Source organism: Myodes glareolus, chromosome X (genome assembly GCF_982192425.1).
Source record: "Myodes glareolus chromosome X, mMyoGla1.1, whole genome shotgun sequence".
NCBI classification, from domain to species: domain Eukaryota; kingdom Metazoa; phylum Chordata; class Mammalia; order Rodentia; family Cricetidae; genus Myodes; species Myodes glareolus.
In genome coordinates, this window is record NC_142053.1 from 26,281,148 (window position 1) to 26,303,025 (window position 21,878).

At 42.1% G+C, this 21,878-nt stretch overlaps 1 non-coding gene across 1 annotated transcript; it reads right to left on the reverse strand.

Annotated features, from left to right (window-relative positions):
• Nucleotides 1-4,235: 4,235 nt before the first annotated feature.
• On the reverse strand, nt 4,236-4,342 carry LOC125410749 (U6 spliceosomal RNA). Its single transcript, XR_007235176.1, has one exon. It is a non-coding gene; the product is annotated as a U6 spliceosomal RNA (small nuclear RNA).
• Between the last annotated feature and the right edge of the window lie 17,536 nt (nt 4,343-21,878).

Below are 21,878 nucleotides of genomic sequence, written 5' to 3' on the forward strand. Positions count from 1 at the left end.
CAATATTTATATCTATTTTATCTTGTATCATAACTAAGGAAAAATATAACTATCTATCCATTCTTCAACTCCATCAAAGGCTCCAGAAGGATATAATATTACCTAAGTAAACAGGAAGTAAGAGACTTTCAAAACCCTATAAATTACAGAGACATCTTGCTGTCTGGACAGTCACCTAAAGTTCTTTTGTACTTCTGGGGCATCCATCTTATGCCTACAAGCCCATAGTATCCAGCAGACATTTCCATGAAGCAGAAAATTTCAAAGGGAGTTCAGTCACTTTCTTCTGTATCCTGGTGAATGGGTCGCAGACTCTTTCATGAATCAGGAACCCCGAAGGATCATTTCACCTTTAGGCAAGTTCAGCAGTCCTCCCACTGTGGGTTCTTTGTGTCCAGTTAAGCAGTGCAGGCAAGAGCAGTTTCTAGCCTAAATGGCTAACCAACTCTATAACAAGCCTCTTTGATGCCCATCTTCCTCTTGAAGTAGATTGGTGCTGCCAGGAGCAGACGTGTCTCAATGTCATGAAAAGCCCAAAGTTATTAAAACATTAAATGTTATATTCTGTAGGCTTTGAAAGATATGAAGAATGCCTATCTGAAATATATCTGTGCACATGTAGAAAGTCTAACTTACATGAGTACAAACTTGACTATTATAGATGATTATCTATTAACCTATATTTCTTAATTATACATTACATTTTTAAATGAACAACACAATCCCAATACCAATAACTTTTTCTTTCTAAGTTACAGCCAAACCTGACTCACAGAGCACTGTGCAGCGTGGAAACATCTCTCTGTATGGCGGCAGAAATCTGCCATGCTCTCCTGCCTACCCAAGCCTGATTCTGCCTTCTTCCCAGGCAGGGAGCACAGGCATGGTCTCAGAGTACTTTCTTTCTGATCCTGAGAAGGAACACAAACATTCAGTCCCATAAAAGCCATTGAAATGCTTTATAGCCAGAGTTTGCAATGGCGGCACAGCTCAAAAAGATGAGTTTTAAAACCGTGCAGCTTTTTTTCCTGCTATGGGTACTGAGTCAGGGAAATTTCTCTATGGTGCCCGGCCAACAAACATCAATAGCTGTGTTAAACTCTCTATTTGTGTCTAGAATGTCTTTTTAAGCCCTTTTAGGATTTACGTGGAGTTAGTTACCACATTGGGTGCCACTCTGTAGTAAAGGAGGAGTGGTGGGCTGCATTCCTGGCACCTAGCTGCCTGGATGGTTTACACCCGAAATAATTACACAGAAATTGTATTCATTTAAACACTGCCTGGCCCATTATATCTAGCCTCTTATTGGCTAACTCTCACATATTAGTTTAACCCATCTCCATTAATGTGTATTGCCACTTGACTGTGGCTTACTGGCATGAGTCTAACCAGTGTCTGTCTCAGATAGGAGAGCCGTGGTGTCTGCCTGACTCTGTTTTCTTTCTCCCAGAATTCTGTTTTGTATACCATGCCCATCTAAGGGCTGCCCTATCAAAAGGCCAAGGCAGTTTTCTTTATTCAACCAATGAAAGAAACACATAGAAAGAAGACCCTCCTACACCATATGCCCAAGAGTGGCATAACTATATCTTGAGGAAGGTGGAGTCCTATCTTTCTGAGGAACCACCATACTGATTTCCATAGTGGTTGTACAAGTTCACACTCTCACCAGCAATGGATGAGTGTTCCTCCTAATCTGTATCCTTGCCAGCTTGATTTGTCATTTGTTTTACTGATCTTAGTCATCCTGATGTGTATAAGATGAAATCTCAAAATAGTTTTGATTTGCATTTCTCGGATGACTAAGGAAGTTGAACACTTCTGTGAGTGTTTTTTAGTGAATTTTATTTTCTTTTGAGAATTCTGTTTAGATCTCTACCACATTTTTCCATTCACATTAAGGAGATGTACATTTTCTTCCCACTCTCTTCTTCATTTCACTTTCTTAATTTCCAGTTTGAACCTAATTATTGATCATGTAAAACTATGCATTATACCTGGGTATGTTGGGACACACCATTAATCTTAGCACTTGGGAGAAAGAGGCTAAAGGATCACTAAGAGTTTGAGGCCTGTCTTTCATTTTACATAGGAGTTGAAGGCTAGCTTGGGTTACAGAGCTAGATCCTGTCTTATAAAAAAGAAAAATAAATATAAAGTAATTAATAATGGTATAACTCTTTCCTAGACTTTCCAAGGCCTCAAAATTGAAATCCAAGCTCTATACAGTTCAATACAGTTGAAAATAAGGACTTATACATTTGTTTATTTGTTTGTTTTTGTTTTTTGAGACAGGGTTTATCTGTGCAAGAGTCCTGGCTGTCCAGGAACTTGCTCTTGTAGACCAGGCTGTCCTCATACTCACAGGGGTTCACCTCATCTGTGCCCTGAGTGTTGGGATTAAAGGCATATGCCACCATGACCTGGCTAGGATCTATATTTTTCTAAAGATAGTTGTATTTTTTTCTCATATAAACTTAAAAGATAAATGTTCTGATACAGAAATCATACTTCAAAATAATAGGCTATATTTGTTAAGTAATAGAATAAAAACATTATATGGTAGCAAAAAATTAAAAGGCAAAGGGAAAGACAGATGTCTCAGCTACAAAGGTACTTGCATACAAGTCTGAAAATCTTATTGATTCCCAGAACCCGCATGGAAAAGGAAAGAACTGAGTCCCACGGGTTGTCCTTTCAACCACCAAAATACACAGACATACAAAAAACATACAAAATAAATGTGTAAAAAAGTACAAACAAGAAAAATATCAAATATTCAATAATAAAGAATTAGTTATATAATTAGACATTAAGTCATAAGAGCTAGTAAAATTTGATGAAATGGGAATATCACTATTAAATTCCAAGAGAAAAACAAGATGTAGACTACATATATGATAAAATTTATATACATATATATAAATATATATAGAGAGAAAGAGAGTTGATAGATACAAAATGATATACTTAAAGACTATATAGAACATTTTTGTCTTGAGGAATGGAATGAATACATTTTTAATTACACCTTTTTGTTTTATTTGGGACAGGGTCTGTTCTAGAAATCACCATGTAAACCAGGGTGACTTTGAACTTCCAGAGATTTGCCTGCCTCTGCTTGTTTCACCCGACCAGGCCCTAAATTTTTCACTCTCTCTGTAGAAAATTGTTTCCTTACTTGGTTTTATTAAGCTGGATCTTCCTAATACTTTGTATGGAAACCACAAAATGAAAAAGGTAGCTTGAAATCAGGGAAAGTAATGATATGATATAAGGACATAGTTTGGTGTTAATGAGGGAATAGGACATAGGATTATTAACCAGATTAGCTAGAATTCCTGAAGGGTTTTATAGATTTGTAAAGTATAAGAAAAAGTAAAATATAAGGAAGCATCATTGACTTTAACAAAGCATTCAATTACACAAAAAGAAAGAATTTCATATATACAGCAACATTTAGTCTGCATGCACAACAAACAGAAAAATTGCATTTCTTGTTTTGCTATTTGCAACTGTAGTTATCATAGGTATTACTGGCCATTGTGCCATTCAGTAAATTCAAATATTCTCCCAGTCTTAAAAATTCTTGAAAATTCTTGCTCCTACTGTGGATACTTCTTTTAAATTTACAGACACCGTGGTCCTGAGATATGTCTGGGAGGAAAGGGAAACACATAACACTGATAAGGTTTTCCTTTCCAGTGTGACATCAGTCATAACAGATAAGCAGCTGCCATATATACACAGCTTGTCATAGTCATGGTACATGATGACAGTATTTTAAAGTTACAAGTGCATAAAAAATCTAACTTTGATTTCCTCTCACAATGCTCCTTTTGCAGCATTGAATTGATAAGGGTGGTTTCACAGAAAGCAACCACTTTTGCAAAGATGGGAAAGTCAAGAATAGATTTTGTTCATCTATTGGAAGAGGCACAATTGACTCCCAGACTTTGCCGCATATGGGCCACAGAAGAATACCTACCAACGTAAACTAGGTCCACCCAGTATAGGCATATCTGTCTCCTTCTCAGTGAGTCCAAACTCAAAGCATTATAAAATTATAACAGAACCCACATTATGGAACAAACTACATGCCAAGTGGTAAACAGTTTCTATAAGCATCAGTGCCTCAGTTGTAAGATAAATAAGCACGGTAAACTACAAACAGTATCAGTTCAATTTCATAAAGTATTATTTGCCCACACAGCCAGGAAATTTTTTTTTTAAAAAAAAATATGGAACGCTTCACAAATTTGCGTGTCATCCTTGCGCAGGGGCCATGCTAATCTTCTCTGTATCGTTCCAATTTTAGTATATGTGCTGCCGAAGCGAGCACACAGCCAGGAAATTTAACATAAGTGAACAAGCTGAAAAGAAACACTCATTGGAATGAGATAATGAGGCAACACAAATGCCCACTCATGATACTGAGACTAGTGCTAGTCAAAGACAGACTATTTACACATGAAGATGCAAATAAAATCATGACAAATCATCTGAGTTGTCAAAAGAAACTAGAAACTTTGGTTTGTATTAAATGTTCTCACTGGGCTTCTACAGTCAAATGTACTCTGTGGAACTTTTTGCAATGTAAAAGCTGCCAACATTTACTACACAAGACATTAGCTCAACCAATTGGGCTGAGTCGAACATGACTGGGAGAGTGTCTGTTCTGCATTTCACATGAATTATCTTCTTCTAACAACCTTTTTGGGTATCTCTATGTCCCTATTTTGTGATGCTCATATCATATCTGCATATCTTATATGCATTCCCATCACCATTGGTGCTTCTAATTGTCAATGCTTATGGATTGGTATTAACATCTAATGTCATTGGCTTAAATGGGTTCGTGATGGAAGTTTTCAGTCTTGAAAACATAAAACAGAAGGCAAATTCTTACCTGTTATGACTAACATCCCACTGAAAGGAAAAACCTTATGCTTTTTAACATAAAAAATACTTCATCTCTATGTGCATTCCTTCAATCATTTCTTCCTGCTGATAACTGCTCATTGCCAACACTCCAATTCTGAACATGCTATATCATTACAACAGAGAGAGCCTGTTCTACTATTTTCTGCAAAGTAGGTCTAGAGGTGCTGTGAGGTGAATTTCATCATTTCTCACTTTATGAAAGGAATACAATAGTTACAAAATTGCACTACCCGAATCCCTTGCAACTTTTGTTATTCCCTGTATCACACTGCCAACCATTGGAATCATAAGAGGTAAGGTGATCATATTTCATGTATAATTAGATTGCCATCTTTCATTTTCAGTAAATTTTTATTTGTTCTATGAAAATTTCAGACATATACACTATCTGAGTCCTTTACTAGCATTGGAGTGGCAAGACACAGACTCTCATATGCTTTTCAACATGCCTAATGTTAAGCACAGTGCTGGAAATGCAGTAGATAGTCACTGAATATCTGGTTCATGACTGAATGAGCATATATATGTTCACTAATACATACACAGTATATATACCATGTACAGATATTTCCCATTGCCTCTCCCTAAACCAAGATTAGATGGTATTAACAATAAGGAAGAGTGAAAAACACACTAGGCAAGAACATTTTAAGTGATCAAAGATTACCAATCAAAAATATTGCATATTTTTAACCAATAAATAGAAAGACTATGTATAGAAAGTATTTGTTAGAACCCATTCCAGAGAGCTCCAGTAAGTGGAACAATAGCCCACTAAAGATATGTACATCCTACAGTATGGTGACAGCATCTTTGTAGATATCATTAAGGTTGTCCATTCTGATGTTAAGATTATCCTCTATTACTCAGGTGAGACAAATATACTCACAAAAGTCTATTCATGGCTGAGAAGATAGACCTATCTTCTTTAATACTGATGCCAAATCCAAAACCTGTACTTACCAACTATGGAACACTATCTCTTTCTGGAAAAAAAATTGGCAAAACTATCATGTTTTCTTCTGCACCCTAACCACCCATGAACACTCATTAATAGAGGCTGCCATATAATGTATCATCAAACTCACAGGTTGAGGAAATTATTTAGGATAGACAAGTGGTGTCTTTAGAGTGTTGCAAGACAATCCTATGAAAATAACACAATATGGCTTTTTTAAATCATCAGTAAGATCCTGACTTTGACTTCTCTTACAAAGCTTCCAGGTGTTTGTCCTTATGCAGGAGCCTGATGTAATGAACAGCTGATTACAGTTACCTTCTCCTACAGAAATCTGGTACAAGGTCCTGAGAATTCTATGATTACATTTCACCTTATTAAACAAAATTTATGTTAATTGTGGTGTTAAAATTTCCCCTCATTAACTTTGTCTCTTAGTCTTCTGCACAAGGTTGTAATAGAGGAGACCTAATGACCAATTCTGATCGCCAGTGAAAATTGTTAGAACCTTTTGCACCAAACCAAGAACAGCCTTACACTTTGTAATGGGCAATAGTGACAAAAGTCAGTCTTTCTTACACCTATGATAAAGCCTGAAAAGGGTTCTTTAGATGGTTTTCTTGCAGGGTCTCTTCATGCAATAAGGACAATACTGTCCCAAATATTCCTAACTACACTCTTAATAATAATCATAGTAGTACTAATAGTATCAGATTTTTTGTATGTTACACATGCTACCTCAACACACCAAGAATGCATACTGTCTTGAGATGGCTAGTCTATCTTTTGCAACTGTTAAACTTTATTGAGGCCCCTAGATCTGCATCCATCTGAAGTGAAATGTCCAACGCAAGTTAGAAGAAGACACGAGACACAAACAAACCCACTTAGGAGTTTTTTAGAAGAGAAGGTGCTCACAGGCCTGACTAAATAAATGGTGTATGGAGAGAAAGAGAGAGAGAGCAAAGAAGGTGCGTCTAGGTTTTAAAGGCCACCTAGCACATGCGCACAGGAGGAAGACATGACTATGCCAGACGCAGATGACAGGCGACCCACATCTTGCACATGTGCACAAAGGGTTTGTGTGAGTACGTCAAATGCTGATGACGCAGATAGCGGGTAACCCATGCATGCACACAAGGGCTTTAGTTGAGGTAACGTGGGTCATGTGGGCCCTTTGTTCCCAAGTGTCCGCCCACATGTGGCTGCCTTTAGGACCCAGAAGTGCAGCCTTATGGGTGACTGAATAATTAATTACATTCCACCCTTTGGTTTATTATAAAATTTGGGGGGGTTGAGGATCTTAATGGGTGGAAATGGGGTGCCGCAAGGTCTCTCAAGACTGCTTCACGCTGACTTTGTGGGCATCGAGGAGTTGGGATATTTGACCATGTCTTGAGGTGGCTGATCACAGCTGTATTTTCCAGGCTCTGAAGAACTGAGTCGGCTGGTAGCTTGGACCTCGCAAGATGCTGGAAAGACAAAAATTATGTTTCGGAGGAAAAAAAATATTTTAGATTCTAGTGTTTAATAGAGGAGAGTCCCAAGATGAAAGATAGAGTGGGGAGGGGTTTAGGGGGTCCCGATACCAGGAATGACAAGAAAAGAATTATATGATATTTATTCCAGGTAAGTCTGGTCCATTTAGGTAGGTCAAATTGGCTCCCTGGAGCTTAAAAAATGTTTGAAAAGAAATAAATTTTAGACATGTTAAAAGTTTATGATTATAACCATAGAATGGAAAATGGTGGGAGGGGGGAGAAAGAGGAAATTATTGAAAAGGATAATTATTAGACCCTTTAATGTTTTACCTGAAGTAAATTTTGCAACATGGCATTACCTCAACATCCATTCAGGAGACACTGCTGCAGACAGTGATAAGCCTGTTATGTTAAAGTCTGCTTTGTGAGGTTTTTTTTAAGCATTTGGGACTATAAATTTATTATTGTTTCTTACCACCTGGACTTTTGACAGTCCTTGTACCTCCAGCTCTATGTTTAATGATGGTTTCTGAAATAACAGCTGAGTGGCTAATTGGAAATTTAAGCATGACATTAGAGGTATATGAAGAAGTTGTATATAGGAAAAAGAGGAAATGGGAGAGTATATTGGCACAAGAGAGTTGAATAAGGATGAGACTTTTATTTTTTGATACTGGAGAAAGAAGGGCTGATCTTGGTGTCCTCTGGAACTTAAGGGAACAGGGTCCTTTTGAGTTATTGAATATGAGGGGGTATTTTGAGCTGGAAGAGTTAAAGGTTTAAGATGGGACAGGTGAATCCAATGAGGGAGTCCCTCGAGCTTGGCAGCTGTGGGAGTTACAAGAATTACTCTAAGGGGACCCTGCCATTTAGGGGAAAATGGTGAGGGACGTTGGTCTGGGGAAGAAAATAATACCTGATCCCCTATTTTAATCAGTGGTGGGCACGAGTTAGCACATGGTTGAGGTAATGAGTGGTTGGAAAAATCCCATAATAGGGAATGTAGATGAGATAACAGGGGAGTAAGCAGGTTATCAGGAAGGGGAGAGGTTTTAGGTGAGAGGCCGGGGATTAAAACTACCTGCCCATACATGTGTTCAAAGGGCGAGATGAAAAGGGGGTTTTGGGGGAGAGCCCGAAGCCTATGGAGGGCTACAGGCAAAAGTTTTACACAGTCAAGGTGAAGGTTGACTGTGACATTTTAACAATAAATTTTTTTAAGGAATGGTTAGTTCATTCTAGTTTCCCTGAAGACTGAGGGTGGTATGAGATATGAAAATGCCAAGGGATGTTAAGAGCCTTAGGCAAGTTGTGGCAAATCTGCTAAGTGAACTCATGGCCATTATCTGACTGAAGAGTTTGGGATTCCAAACCGGGGGATAATTTCTTGGAGAAGAACATCAGAAACTGTTTGAGCTTTTTATAAGTGGTAGGAAATGCTTCAATCTACCCAGACATTGTATCCACCAAGACCAGGAGATATTTAACTCTTCTGACTGTGGGCATATGAGTAAAATCCAGCTGCCAGTCAGTTCCTGGAAGGGAGCCCCTGGTCTGGTGGGTGGGAAAAGGAAAGCTACGGTATTTGGTCTTGGGCTCTGACTGTTGACAGATTGGACAAGAGGCAGTGATGGCTTTTAGGAACTTTAAGTTCTCAGGGGTGGGTTGGAGGTGAGCCTTAACAAAATGAAACAGAGTTTTGCTATTAGGATGAAAGCTGATGTAGGTAGGACAGAATTTGCTGGGTATCAGGGGGTGTCTGTGAGAGTGTGGGCTGTACTATATGAGTCCCCTGAGGTAATTGATGTAGGTTTGGGCTTTGGAGTGCTGCTGTTTTAGCTGCTCAGTCAGCCTGATTATTTCGCTTGGAAATAATGGAACTGTTGGTTTGATGAAACCGATGGTGAATAATTCCTATAACTTTGGGAAGATGGGAGACTTTGAACCTGAGTTAGTTATGGATCCTCCTTTCATTGTAAGAAGCCCGCGCTTCTTTCATATAGCCGCGTGGGACAGGAGGATATGAAAGGCATATTTGGAGTCTGTGTAAACATTTAAAGATTATCCCTTTGCCAACTAGAAGGCACGGGTACGGGCTATCAACTCAGCCTGTTGGTTAGTGGTATAGGTAGGGAGTTCCCGTGCCTCCACTATCTCAGTATCTGATACTATGGCACAGCCTGCTCTATGGGTCCCATCACATAAAAGGGAACTGTCATCTGTGTACCAGGTATAAGTGGCCAGGAACAGTTTGTCCTCCTGTGTATGTGAGAGGTGGGATAGTAGATCCTCTAAGGTTTCTATGCAGGAATGAGATGGGGAATAATTAATATTAGGTTGAGGTAGGAGATCTGTGATATTAAGGGGTGGGCAGGATTGGAAAGTGAGTGTGACATCTTCTACTAGTGCCACCTGGAGGGAAAGGACTCGGGAAGGGGTAAGGACTGTAAGCCTTTGTAAGTTAAGAGGTGGGACAGATTATGGTGGGAGAAGAAAGTGGTGGGTAACCCAAAGGTTAGGTTTTTTTTTTGTCTAACGAATAAGAAGCTCAGCAGCCACTAAAGCATGTATGCAGGGTTCCCAGCCCCAAGTGATGAAGTCCATCTTCTTTGACAGGTATGCTAGAGGTGCAAAAGAAGGTCCCAGTTGATGTCCTAGGACCCCAAGGGCATATCCCTTCTTCTCTGCTACATAAAGAGAAAAGGGGCGAGTTAAATCTGGAAGATGAAGAGCTAGAGCCTGGATAAGGGCTTGCTGGAATCTCAGGAAGGTTTGGTAACAGGATGGAGAAGGGGCTCATGCAGAGAGCCAAGAGCTGCCTTGAAACAATAAAACTTATTTGATGGAAGGAACTGCAAGAGACTGAATTAGATTTTTTTGTTTTGTTTTGTTTTTCTAGAGTAATAGCCTTTTGGGTTGGGGTTATAACAGCAAGTATAGGGGTGTTAAAGGGAGAAGAGGTGGGGTGAAGTAGCTTTTCCTTAAAAGGTCAGAAATAATAGGCTTAAGTCCTGTAAGGCTCTGGAGAGAGAAGGGGTATTGAGCTTGGGTAATGTACTTAGTGGGATCTTGTAATTGGATAAAAAATGGGAGAATGGTGTTTAGCAATGGAGGGGATTTGGGTGTCCCAGACTTGGGGGTCTACCTGAGAGGCTGGTAGAGGAAAAGACACATTAGGATTGAGAGGTTGGGAGGCTAGGAGGAGGAGTGGAACTGCTGGCAAGTCTGGGGTAAGGTAAATGGGAGCAAAGGAAATGCAAGCTCCTACCTTTGTTAAAAAATCCCTTTCCATGAGAGGTATTGGACAGGTTGGCATAACTAAAAATGAATAAATGGGATAAATACCCCTAACCACACAGTTAGTTGGTGGGGTCTGCTGCGGTAGATAAGGCTGTCCCCCTACCCCGACAATAGGGAAACTAGAAGGAGAAGTAGGGCCCCAGAATTCCCGCAGTTCCAAGAATGTGGCTCTGGTGTCCAAGAGGAAGGAGATGGGCCATCCTGATACCGATGAGTACCCGTGGTTCCTCATTATAGATGACGGTTTTGGTCAGGTCAAAGGAGCCCGGGAAGCTTCACTCATCTATGGCCAGACCTAGAAGGTCAACTTGGGAATTTTCTGGGTCTGATGTCTCCATGCCACTATGTGCACGAGGACAGTACACTGGCCAATGGCCTTCCCTATGACACCTCGGACAAGGTCTCGTGAGACTAAGATAAGGATTAGGGCTTGCTTGGGCCCAGTGACCAGTTTTATCACATTTGAAACATGGACCTGGCAGTTCTCAAGCCCCAGTGAGCTGGGGAGCAGCACGGACAGCACAGATCGGGCGGTCTGTCGCCTCAGCCGGTCAGGAGATCATAGCTAACATGTGACAGTGATTGCGGGCTTTGTCATTTCTCACATGGTACACCTTAAAAGCCAACTCTAGGACTTCTGCCTGTGGGGTCAAGGGGCCTTTCTCCAATCGTCTAAGCTTAGCCCTAATGTCAGAGTAGCATTGATTTAAAAAAAATGGGTCATGAGTAACTGCCTTCTGTAGTTTCTGGATCTAAAATAGTATACTGTAACAGAGCTTTTGTGAGGCGTTCCAAAAATGTGGAAGGATTTTCCATTGAATCCTGAATGATCTCTGAGAGCTTAGTATAATTTACCAGTTTGAGGGCAGCCTTACGGAGTCCTGCCAGGAGACAAGTCAAAAACCAGTCCCTAGCTAAGATCCCACCTGGAGTATTATAATCCCAGTGCGGCTCTTGCTCTGGGACCGCCTCTGCTCCAGGAGGGTGGGAGGCAAGAGTTTGGTGAACCTCATCTGCATGTTGCCTGGCCTGCTTCCAAACTCGCATGTGCTCTTCAGGAAGTAGGTTATTAGATAGGATCATATAGATGTCATGAAAGGTGAGATTATAAGATTGGGTAAGATTGGAATTGTTTTATGAAAGTGGTAGAATTAAACATATAGGAACCCAGTAATTTTTTTGTATGTGAAAGTTTTGAGAGTGAAAAAGGAACATATACCCCAATCAATCCATCCACACCAGCTACCTCTTGCAACAAGAACTGTAGCTGGCTTGGCTTGGTTAGGGTTAGGTTCCATGGTGGCACATGAACGTGTGAGAGGAGGGGTAAAGGTTGGTGCCAGAGCAGGGCAGCTGCCACGGCCAGGCACCAGAGTGAAAGAATGAATTAGCAGGACTGTTGGACCAGGTGGGGAGGGGAGAGAGGGAGCTGCAGAGTGAGTGGCTGGAGGTAATAAGGCAGCTGAAGGAGCTAAAGAGGTGGGGGTAAGAGCCAGGGCCAAAGGAGCAGCAGCAGAGACTGAGGGAATGGGAGTAGCTTCCTGCTGAGGTCGAAAAGGCAGAGAGAGGTTCATTAGCTGAATCCAGAGTGGAAGTGGTGGGTTCTTCAGGAGTAGATGGCATAGTCAAAAACATGTGAGAAAGTGAACAGTTTGCAAGGACAGAGGACTTAGATTCAGAGCTTAAATAGAAAAAGGCTTGGATGTAGGGAAACTCCTTCCATTTGCCTGTGCGCTGACAATAGTTAGAAAGCTCCCAGAGAATATCAGGATTAAAGGTGCCATTAGGCGGCCATTTTAGATTGCCCTCTAAATTGTAAGGAGGCCATTTTTTTGAACAAAGGTGATTAAGTGTGGGAATCTGTAGGTAGGGCATTAAGGCCTGAGGTTTTAGGGCTTCTAAAATGCACCCCAGTGGGGAGGTCGGATTGATAGGCTTGGAAGATTTGCTTCCCATGGTTAAAGCTGTGTAAACCCGCAAAGCAGTGACACTGCAAGGGCTCCACAGAAAATGTCTCTTGACTGTGGGGTGGGGTGTAAATCAATGCGACCTTCACAAGACTTGTGTGGGTGTTCCCTCAAGCCACGAGTGGGAAGGTAAGGCCTGACTGGATCCAGTTGGTGACCCGAACCCAGAGAGGCCAGTGGCTGCTCCAAGCAGCCTCAGAAAAGAAGAAAGGAAAGGAAAAGAAATTAAAAAAAAGAGAAAGAAAGATTTGAGGGACCCTTGGCCTTCAGTGGCGGTGGGTTGGCCCTGGGCTGTTCCAAACACGAGCTTAACTAAGGGAAGCAAACCGCAGATAAATGCCAGCAAAGGGAACAACCACTGCCTTGAAGACCGTGGTTGGGGGCAGTCCCCCTGTCTCTAGGAACTCCAGAGGGTTTCTGGGAGCTCAACCAGTCAATTCCTCAGGTTTGAAGAAACGATTAAGCTGACCATAATGGGAATACTCACCATTGGAAGCCAGTGTTGTTCAGAGAGGTCACGCTCAGGCATATGAAACATGTGGGTTGTTTTCGAGAAAATCCCCAGGTTGCCATTCCGTTCCCAGGAACCCGGGGCAGATTCCAGCCCCAGAATAGAGGCCTGGGGCTGGAAATTCTGGCCCTAGGATAGGGGTCTGGGGTGGGAAAATCACTCGAGTCTCGACACCAAATGAAATGTCCAACACAAGTGAGAAGAAGACACAAGATGCAAACAAACCCACTTAGGAGTTTATTAGAGAAAGAAGGTTCTCAAAAGTCCTGACCAAACAGTGTAGGGGCGTGGGGAGAGAGAGCAAAGATGGTGTGTGTGTCCAGTTTTTAAAGGTCACCTAGCACAAGCTTACAGGGGAAAGACGTGACTATATCAGACACTGATGATGGGTGACCCATGTCTTGCACATGTGCACGGGGGTTTGCATGGGTACATCAGACGCTGATAACACAGATGGCGGGTGACCCATGCATGTGCACAAGGGCTTTAGTGGAGGTAGCTATGCATGCGTACATGTGGGTCACGTGGGCCCTTTGTTCCCAAGGGTCTGCCCATATGTGCCTGCCTTTAGGATCCCCAAGTGCATCCTTATGGGTGGCTGAATAATTACATGAAGCACTTTAACTAATGTCTCTGCTATATTGCCCATTTTTGCAGCTTGAAAGCACTTTGAGTGATCTGAGCCCTCCAATCCCTAACAGCAGTTCAGATGACTTCTGAAACAGACTAACACGCTAACTCATTCCTCTTCTGGCCACTCTGGACATCCTTGTTAAGGACCCAGAGCTAAAACAATTGGATTGAGGTTCTGTTTGTAACCTCTCAGCCTGACCATCTCTCAGAAAGCCTTAAAGAAATTTCAGATCAGTTTAACATCCTTCAGTCCAGTGTTCCAATATGTGTCTCTGTCTCTATCTCCATCCATCGCCATATGAAGGTTCTGTGGTGACATGCAAAATATTCATCAGTATGGTTATGGGCCAAGGCCAGTTCAGGGACCCTGTACTCTGCTGCCCAGAGTACAATCTGGGAACCTCTCCTTGGGCCTGGGAACCCCTCCAAAATCAAGACTCTTGCAAACCCTAAACTGGCTCCCTTAGTTGAGATATAAACTTCCTTGCTCCCATAACCATCCTTCCTCCCTCCTCCCCTCCCATTCCCCCAAGCCATCCCCAATCCTCCCCCCTCCCCTCGCCCTAACCATCTCCCCTTACTTCCACCCCCCCACCCACCGTGCACCCAAGTTTGCCTGGCAATCTTGCCTACTCCTAACATCCAGGAGGATAACTATATGATTTTCTTCAGGTTCACCTTCTTATTTAGCTTCTCTAGGATCACAAATTATAGACTCAAAGACCTTTAACTATGGCTAGAATCCACTTATGAGTGAGTAAATACCATATTCCTCTTTTTGGGTCTGGGGTAGAATCCACTTATGAGTGAGTACATACCATATTCCTCTTTTCGGGTCTGGGATACCTCACTCAGTAAAGCGTTTTCTATTTCCATCCATTTGCATGCAAAATTCAAGATGTCATTGTTTTTTACCGCTGAGTAAAACTCTAATGTTTATATGTTCCACACCTTCTTTGACCATTCTTCTAATGAGGGGCACCTAGGTTGTTTCTAAAAGACCCCCGAGGGATGTCTTCCTTTCGAGAGAGGCCCCCGGACCCACGAATCAGACGAAACCACACTTACGGATGCAAACAGCAAGAGGTTTATTCGAATACACAGGTACCTGGGGCGACAAGGTCTCTCGGAAGACTTGCGTGCCCCCAGGTTGGGGTGAGGGTTTCTTTTTTTTTTTTTAATAATTGCATTTTTATTATTATTTTTTTGTAATTTTATTAAATTATAAAAAGTTTCCATTTACGCCCCTCCTCCCAACGCCCTCCCACTCCCCCCCTCCCTCTCCTCCTCCCTCTTTGTCCCCTAGGGAAGTCAGGGTCTCCTGCCCTGTGGGAAGTCCAAGTTCCTCCCCCCTCACTCCAGGTCCAGGAAGGTGAGCATCCAAACAGACTGGATCCCAAAAATCCAGTATATGCAGAGGAAACCAGTCCCAGTGTCATTGTCAATGGCTTCTCGGAAAGACTGCAGGCCAGCCACATTCAGAAAATCCGGCCACATTCAGAGAATCTGGTTGGATCACATGCTCGTTCAGTCACGGTCCATCTGGCCTTGGTAAACTCTCATTAGAACCGACCCCTTGTATCAGTGGGTGATAGTATCCCTCGCAGTCCTTCGTCATTTTCTTCCTCCTTTTGCTCCTCGTTTGGATCTTGGGGGGCTCAGTTCGGTGCTCCAACGCGGGCCTCCATCTGTATCGTCATGCAACGCCAGATGAGGGATCTATGGTGATAAGCAAAATATTCATCAGTATGGTCACGGGCCAAGGCCGGTTCAGGCACCCCCTCCTCTGTCCAGAGAACAATCTGGGGATCTCTCCTTGGACCTGGGATCCCATATATAATCAAGTTTCCTGTAAACTCTAATATGACTCCCTTAGTTGAAATATATTCTTCCCTGATCCCACATTCATCCTTCCTCCCTTCCCCCCATCCCGGTCAACCGAGCTTTCTCCATTCCTCCCCTACTCCCTTCTCTCTAACCCTCTCCCCTTCCATCAACCCTCCCACCCACCCCCATGCACCCAAGGCTACCTGGGACTCTTGACTATTTCCTACCTCCTGGCGGATAGGTAAATAATCTTCATCAGGTTCGTCTTCTTATTTAGCTTCTCTAGGATCACGAATAATAGGCTCAAAGACCTTTAATTATGGTTAGAATCCACTTATGAGTGAATACATACCGTGTTCCTCTTTTTGGGTCTGGCTTACCTCACTCAGTAAAGCGTTTTCTATGTCCATCCATTTGCATGCAAAATTCAAGATGTCATTATTTTTTACCGCTGAGTAAAACTCTAATGTGTATATGTTCCACACCTTTTTTAACCATTCTTCTATTGAGGGGCACCTAGGCTGTTTCCAGGTTCTGGCAATTACAAATAGTGATGCTATGAACATAGTTGAACAAACGCTTTTGTAGTATGTTTGGGCATCTCTAGGGTATATTCCCAAGAGAGGAATTGCTGGGTCCTGAGGGAGGTTGACTCCCAGTTTCCTGAGAAACCTCCACACTGATTTCCAAAGTGGCTGCACAAGTTTGCATTCCCACCAATAATGGATGAGTGTTCCCCTCATTCCACATCCCCTCCAGCATAGGTTATCATTGGTGTTTTTAACTTTAGCTATTCTGACAGGTGTAAGATGGTATCTCAAAGTGGTTTTGATTTGCATTTCCCTGATCGCTAAGGAGGTTGAGCATGACCTTAAGTGTCTTCTGGCCATTCGAAGTTCATCTGTTGTGAATTCTCTGTTCAGATCAGTACCCCATTTTTTAATTGGGTTAATTAGAGTTTTAGTGTCTAGTTTCTTGAGTTCTTTGTATATTCTGGAGATCAGACCTTTGTCTGATGAGGGGTTGGTGAAGATCTTCTCCCAGTCAGAAGGCAGCCTTTTTGTCTTACTGACAGTGTCCTTTGCTTTACAGAAGCTTCTCAGTTTCAGCAGGTCCCATTTATTCATTGTTTCTCTTATTGTCTGTGCTGCTGGGGTCCTACTTAGGAAGTGGCCTCCTGTGCCTATATCTTGTAGACTACTTCCCACTTTCTCTTCTATCAGGTTCAAAGTGGACAGATTGATGTTGATGTCTTTAATCCATTTGGACTTGAGTTTTGTGCAAGGTGATAGATATGGATCTATTTTCATTCTTCTACAGGTTGACATCCAGTTATGCCAGCACCATTTGTTAAAGACGCTTTCCTTCTTCCATTGTATACCTTTAGCTCCCTTGTCAAAAATTAGGTGTTCGTAGGTTTGAGGGTTAGTATCTGGGTCTTCTATTCGATTCCATAGGTCGACTTCTCTGTTCTTATGCCAATACCAAGCTGTTTTCAATACTGTAGCTCTGTAATAGAGTTTGAAGTCAGGGATAGTAATGCCTCCAGAAGTTCCTTTATTGTATAAGATTGTTTTGGCTATCCTGGGTTTTTTGTTTTTCCATATAAACTTAATTATTGTTCTCTCAAGGTCTGTGAAGAAGTTTGATGGGATTTTGATGGGGATTGCATTGAATCTGTAGATTGCTTTTGGTAGAATTGCCATTTTTACTATGTTGATTCTCCCAATCCAAGAGCAGGGGAGGTCTTTCCATTTTCTGGTATCCTCCTCAATTTCTCTTTTCAAAGGCTTAAAGTTCTTGTCAAATAGGTCTTTCACATCCTTGGTTAGAGTAACCCCAAGATATTTTATGGTGTATGTGGCTATCGTGAAAGGTGATGTTTCTCTGATTTCCCTCTCCGTTTCTTTATCCTTTGTGTATAGGAGTGCCACTGATTTTTTGGAGTTGATCTTGTATCCTGCCACGTTACTAAAGGTGTTTATCAGCTCTAGGAGTTCTTTGGTAGAGTTTTTGGGGTCGCTTATGTACACTATCATATCGTCTGCAAATAACGAAAGTTTCACTTCATCCTTTCCAATTCGAATCCCCTTGATCCCCTTATGTTGTCTTATTGCTATTGCTAGAACTTCAAGCACTATATTGAAGAGGTATGGAGAGAGTGGACAGCCTTGTCGTGTTCCTGATTTTAGTGGAAAGGCTTTGAGTTTCTCTCCATTCAATTTGATGTTAGCTGTCGGCTTGCTGTATATTGCTTTTATTATATTTAGGTATGATCCTTGTATCCCCAGTCTCTCCAACACCTTTATCATAAAAGGGTGTTGAATTTTGTCAAACGCTTTTTCAGCATCCAATGAAATGATCATATGATTTTTTTCTTTCCGTTTATTTATATGATGGATTACATTGATAGATTTGCGTATGTTGAACCATCCCTGCATCTCTGGGATGAAGCCTACTTGATCATAATGGATGATTTTTCTAATGTGTTCTTGGATTCGGTTTGCCAGTATTTTATTGAGAATTTTCGCATCGATGTTCATGAGTGAGATTGGCCTGTAATTCTCTTTCTTGGTTGTGTCTTTGTGTGGTTTTGGTATTAGGGTGACTGTAGCTTCATAAAAGGAGTTTGGCAGTGACTTTTCTTTTTCTATATTATGGAATACATTAAGGAGTATAGGTATTAGCTCTTCCTGGAAGTTCTGGTAGAATTCTGCATTGAAACCATCTGGTCCTGGGCTTTTTTTGGTAGGGAGATTTTTGATAACAGCTTCTAGTTCTTCACGACTAACAGGTCTATTTAGATTGTTCACCTGGTCTTGGTTCAACTTTGGTATATGGTACTTATCTAAAAAAATGTCCATTTCTTTTACATTTTCCAACTTTGTGGCATATAAACTTTCGTAGTAAGATCTAATGATTCTCTGTATTTCCACTGTGTCTGTGGTTATGTCCCCCTTTTCATTTCTCATCCTATTAATTTGCAAGTTCTCTCTCTGCCGTTTGATTAGTTTGGATAGGGGTTTGTCAATCTTGTTAATTTTCTCCAAGAACCAGCTTTTTGCTTCATTGATTCTTTGAATTGTTTTCTGTGTTTCTATTTTGTTGATTTCAGCCCTCAGTTTGATTATTTCCAGTCTTCTACTCCTCCTGGGTAAATCAGCTTCTTTTTTTTCTAGAGCTTTCAAGTGTGTTGTTAAGTCTCCAATGTGTGCTTTCTCTGTTTTCTTTAGGTGGGCACTTAGTGCTATGAACTTTCCTCTTAGCACTGCTTTCATTGTGTCCCATAGGTTTGAATACGTTGTGTCTTTGTTTTCATTATATTCAAGGAAGACTTTAATTTCTTTCTTTATTTCTTCCTTGACCCAGGGGTGATTTAGTAGTTGACTGTTCAACTTCCATGAGTTTGTTGGCTTCATGGGGGTACCATTGTTGTTGAATTCTAATTTTAATCCATGGTGATCTGACAAGACACAGGTGGTCACTAATATTTTTTTGTATCTGTGGAAGCTTGCTTTGTTACCAAGTATGTGGTCAATTTTCGAGAAGGTTCCATGAGCTGCAGAGAAGAAGGTATACTCTTTCCTATTTGGGTGGAGTGTTCTATAGATGTCTGTTAAGTCCATTTGATTCAGTACCTCCAGTAAATCTCTTATTTCTCTGTTAGGTTTCTGTCTGATTGACCTGTCCATTGGTGAGAGAGGAGTCTTGAAGTCGCCTACTATTAGTGTGTGTGGTTTGATGACTGCCTTGAGTTCTAGAAGAGTTTCTTTTACATATGTGGGTGCCTTTATATTCGGGGCATAGATATTCAAGATTGAGACTTCTTCCTGATGAATTGTTCCTGTTATGAGTATGAAATGTCCATCTCCATCTCTTCTGATTGATTTTAGTTTGAAGTCGATTTTGTTAGATATTAGAATGGCCACACCCGCTTGTTTCTTAGGTCCATTTGCTTGGAAAACCTTTTCCCAACCCTTTACTCTGAGTAGGTGTCTGTCTTTGTGGTTGAGGTGTGTTTCTTGTAGACAGCAGAATGTTGGATCCTGTTTTCGTATCCAATCTCTAAGTCTGTGCCTCTTTATAGGTGAGTTGAGACCATTGATATTAAGTGATATTAATGACCAGTGATCGATGACTCCGGTCATTTTTTTTGGGTAGTAGCGTGTATGTGTTTTCCTTCTTTGAGTTGTGCTTGTGGAGGGTCGCTAGGGGTGAGGGTTTCTTATAGGAGAGCAAAAGCGCGGGTACAGAAGCAAAAAGCGTGGTTATGGGGATTCATTCCATTGGTCAATTCAAATAAGGCTAAGAGTGCACGCTCAGTGGCAAATTCTTGACCTTTCACCTAAATACCAAGGAGGGGGTTGTCCAGGAGCTTCCTGTTTTTCTTATCTGCTTTCCTAGCTGGAGACCCCATGGCCAGCTGTAAATACCCTGACTCACATCCTGTCACAGGACAAAAGGCCTCCTCCCCTCCCCCTTATTTTACAGGCTTGATTCTAATGCCTTTCATTCCAACATTCAGGGTGGTATCTTTTCTTTTTTTTCCTTTTCATTCCCCCATTTTTTTTGAAAAACCTGTTATGCAAGTGTTTATAGGATCTCTGTTTCTCTTTGATTTACTCTTTGGTATTGGCTAGTTAAGACCAGGGCTTGAACAACCAAAAGTCTATCCTTAACAAATTGAATCAACCGATTTAAAATGCAAGGGCTGAACGTAAGAATTAACATTAAAAGAATTATGGGTCCCATTAAGGAAGAAATTAGGGTGGTGAACCATGGAGATCGGTTCCAAAGCCCTTCGTACCATGTCTGCTGGGCTTCAAATTCTTTTTTACGTTTTTCTAGCCTTTCTTTTAGTTTATCTAGAGTTTCAGTCACTACGCCGGTTTTATCAGCATAAAAACAACATTCTTCCTTTAAGGCCTCCCTCCTTTAGAAAGAGCAGATCTAGTCCTCTCCTATTTTGTAGTACCACCTCTGACAGGGAAGCTACTGATTCCGTCAGGGTTCTAACCGACTTCTCAAGAGCCCTTAGGTCCTCATTCATAGCTTGATGTAAAAGCATATATTGGTCCGTGCGTACTAGAGCGGCGGACCCCGTACCTATCCCTGCAGCAACGCCCCCCACCCCTAGGAGTACGGCCAGGGTCAGGGTAATAGCTTCCCATCTTTCCCTCCGGGGAAGGTATTCATAATATTGGAGGACCGCCTCATCTGAGTGGTACATGATGCGCGGCCAAATTTGTACCAAGACACAATATTCATTGCCGAAACACAGGGGGTTAGGCCAGTATTACAGGCCCAGAGAGTCCCATTTGGTGGGACTAGATAATAGTTTCCCTTGATAATGGGCGCGGTTGAGGTGCAAAAGGGCTGGCCAGACGCAGCTCCTATGCAAGCTCCAGTACCTGTCACCTGAGTAAGGGTTAGATGATGGTTCATGCTCTGGAAGATGGGGGGTGGCGAGGTGACATTGCTATAGTTGCCCCTGAGAGCTATCCCCTCATAATATGGGGGACTTGGATTAAGGCAGAGCCAGCAATCGTGGGCCCGATCCGGGTCCGAGTGATTTAAGGCCTGGTAAGCCCCCCTAATGAGGTTCAAAAGACGATTTCCTGTTCCTCCCTCCGGCTCAATTGCGGCCGCTAGGGGGACAAGGGTGGTGGTGGGAGCGGTGGTAAGGCTAGTCAGTCCAGGGATAGCTGGCGCTTTGGGTAAAAATGGGGGCCTCTGATCTGCCAGGACCTGGTTGGGTCCTATCGCCCGGGAAACTATGGCCTCAGCTTTGAGCTGTATTTTGAAAGTCAACCCCCTGTCTGTGGACTCCAAGTACCATCTGAGCCCCCAAGTATACCCTTGTTGCCATTCAATGGCCTTTTTACCTTGTTCAGTGAAGGTGATATTGAGGGGCAAACATTTTCCATCAGTTCCACATTTGGAGAGCTGGCAATACTCTGGAAAGTACTCCTCATCCCATGTCTCTATTTCCCAGCCACGGGTCACCCTGATCTTATCCCAGCTGGAATGGGGTTTCCAGTAGGCATCCCCAGTCGTTTCACATCCCCAAGCCGCACAGAACATTTCATTATATCCCCCACACTTGTAAGCCGTAGCTCGATCTCGGCCATCTGGGGGCAGACATAAAAGTCGGCCTCTGCTAATCGACATCTTCGCCCGGGGTTGGAGCAGCCTACAGATCCTCCCCCCGTTGGCGGCATGCTTTTCGTTAATTGATTATAGTCAGTGGTGGCTAT